At 40.8% G+C, this 2,913-nt stretch overlaps 1 long non-coding RNA gene and 1 pseudogene across 1 annotated transcript; one reads left to right on the top strand and one right to left on the bottom strand.

The window, feature by feature from the left end:
* Positions 1-87: 87 nt before the first annotated feature.
* LOC109591128 (uncharacterized) lies at positions 88-407 on the bottom strand. The gene is made up of 2 exons (XR_002189667.1): positions 221-407; positions 88-158 (listed from the first exon to the last, which is right to left on the bottom strand). It is a non-coding gene; the product is annotated as an uncharacterized LOC109591128 (long non-coding RNA).
* Positions 408-1,664: 1,257 nt separating this feature from the next.
* LOC100632517 (tubulin delta chain pseudogene) lies at positions 1,665-2,908 on the top strand (annotated as a pseudogene).
* Positions 2,909-2,913: the final 5 nt, after the last annotated feature.

The raw sequence follows: 2,913 nt of genomic DNA on the forward strand, positions 1-2,913 counted from the left end.
TACACTTTAATCTTGCACTATATGCATTAATATCTCTCCCTCTCTCGTTTTACTTTTAATAGTGATTGTATTTCTTCTCTTTTTCCCTTTGCTAAGTGAAGGAAGTCAGGGACTGACATCTTACGCTGACGAGCCTGTATCTCCGCCCACTGACGAGACTAAATAATAATAATAATGTGTAATTATTATTATTATTATTATTATGACTGTTATTAATTACTTTAAAATCCAGCGTCTTCTTATTTGGTGTCTCGGGTACGTCAGTTGACTCTGTTCTCTTCATCATTCTGGTCCTCAGTCGGTTCTGCATCTGTTGGAGACGACTGCTAGTTCTTGCGGTGGTAGGTGTGGCTTGGAGCTCAGAGAGAGGAGGAGGAGGAGGGGGAGGGAGAGAGGGAGGGGGTGGAGCTGGGGGAGGAGGAGGGGCAGGAGGAGGAGGAACTAAAATAACAAAAGAGAAATTATTTATCATGTATGCATGCACATTATAAATTACCATTAGAGGGAGCTGGTACGTCTTCCCTTGTGGGGTTCTGTCTAGAGAAAGGATTCTTGATTGAGCGGGATCTTGTAGAACCTTCAGGATCTGAGAGGAGACTATTGAGTCCTTCACCACCAACTGAGGACTCAAACTTTTCAGCAGACGCTAGCAAAGAACGAAATTTATTGGCAGGAGCAATCTCAGCTCTGACGTTAGTAGTGGAATTAATTGTAGCAGCTGCAGTTGTACTTGTGATTGATTTTGGTGCATAACTGCAAGAAAATAAAACTAATTATAACATTCTTTGCTTTTCAAACCTTCTCTGATTTTCACTATAAGAACTTTGAATATTCTCTGATTCATAATCCTGACTAATGTGCCGCTTCTAGAGAGAGAGGGAGGGAGAGAGAGAGAGAGAGAGGAAGAGAGAGAGAGAGAGGGAGGGAGAGAGAGAGAGAGAGAGGAAGAGAGAGAGAGAGAGGGAGGGAGAGATTAGATCCTAATGTATTCAGTGCAGATATTGAGTTGCTCTACTTTAGAAGGTGATGGTTCAGTGTCATTAGGTAGTTCACTACCAACAAAGTCAAGAGCTGATTTCATCCAGTTCAATACTCCGTCCCACAGCGAGTTTATGTTATTAGCAGCTGCTGGAGTAGAAGAACCAGACACTGAAGAGAAAGAAAAGGGAAAAATTGCAATGAATATGTACTGTATAGCATAAAAAGATAATAGGATGCTACCATTGCTGGTCTGTGGTTGGCTAGTGATGACATCATCAGATGACAATATAGTTTTCTGAAGTTGACGAATTTGACTCGGTCTTAAGAACCCTTCGGATGATAACGACTGATCTGGAGACCTCTGCCTCTTTCTAGGAGAAGACTCTGGTATTGGACTCTATGATGTACATATGTAAATACAATTATTATTATTATTATCATTAATTTTTCATTTTATTAGTAACTTTTAACTCATACCATTTTGATTTTACTTAGTCTTTTATCTTTAGAGTCAGCTAATAAATTCTCTTTCCTTTCCTCTTCTTGGTTGGCTCGGGAAGGAGGACAAAAGCTACTTCTTCTCCTCCTTAATGCCGCCATTCTTGAATTTTTATCCCAATTAAAGCACCAGCCCCACCTATCAATTACCCACGTGCTTCCACGTGTGCTCCTGCATGTACTCTATTTAATGCCCCTCAGCAATGGCCTCTACAGTTGTGGTCCAGCTGGGCCAGTGTGGTAACCAGATGGGACCTCAGCTCTTTTCCCTCCTCCTCTCAGATGCTTCTGCTACCTGCAAATCCCCTTCTCTCTCCTCCTCCTCCTCTAATTATTATCAGAAAACTCTCAGTAGATATTTTCACAAAAATGATGGCAAGAATACGTTAAAAGCAAGATCAGTTCTCATCGATACTGAGCTGAAGGTCATAGAGTCCTCTCTAGTGGAAGCAAAGAGAGGTGGAGCCTGGGAGTACGACTCCTCCAGTATATATAAAGGACGTCAAGGGTCTGGTAATAACTGGGCTCACGGGTTTTATCAACACGGACCAGCAGCTCATGAAGGGATTTTAAATGCCGTGCAAGGAGAAGCTGAGAAATGTGATAGCCTTGAAGGTATTAATAATTTAATATACTACTGAAATAATGGAGCCAGTTTCAATTTAAAATTAATTTTATTAGCGTTTAGTATTTAAATTTTAATTTTTATCAATATTAGGTTTCTTAATACTGATGAGTGTAGCAGGTGGTACAGGGTCCGGATTAGGCACTTATGTAACACAGCTGCTACATGATGAATATCCTACTTCTTGTCTAGTCAATCCTGTCATATGGCCTTATGCTTCCGGTGAAGTTATTGTACAGAATTACAATGCTCTTTTAACAACAGCCTCACTGTACGGTTCATCTGATGCAGTGATCCTCCTACCTAATGATCACTTACATAAAGTGTGTTCCAAACTCCTTCATCTTAAAGAGATTAGCTTTAAAGATCTCAATAAAGTGGCTACTCATATTCTAGCCAGCATTCTTCAACCAGCTGTACCACACAGCTCTCTCTGTTCCGCCAGAGACTCAAGTTTACTGAGTAACTGGTGCTCATTAAGTGACCTCTGTACTTCCCTCACCCCTCACTCTTCTTATCGGCTCCTCTCCATAAAATCCCTCCCTCAAATGCCCAAACATTCCCACGCCTACACTAATTACTTGTGGGCGGGGTTGATCAAGTATTTACGTCAGATGTTATTGACTGATTCCTTTATAGAGGAGGGCATGGATTGGTCATCATCGCTGGGTAAAAACTTAAATAAAACTCTCTCAAATTTATTTATATTCTAGAGGTAAAGATCTTCATGAACTTGATCCCAGTAACCTATTCTCTGACCAATCAATGTATTCTAATTCTGTTCCTCCATCAATGAGACAGTGGGTGTG

This window comes from Amphimedon queenslandica, unplaced genomic scaffold, assembly GCF_000090795.2.
Source record: "Amphimedon queenslandica unplaced genomic scaffold, v1.1 AMPQUscaffold_8890_Cont19170, whole genome shotgun sequence".
Taxonomy (NCBI): domain Eukaryota; kingdom Metazoa; phylum Porifera; class Demospongiae; order Haplosclerida; family Niphatidae; genus Amphimedon; species Amphimedon queenslandica.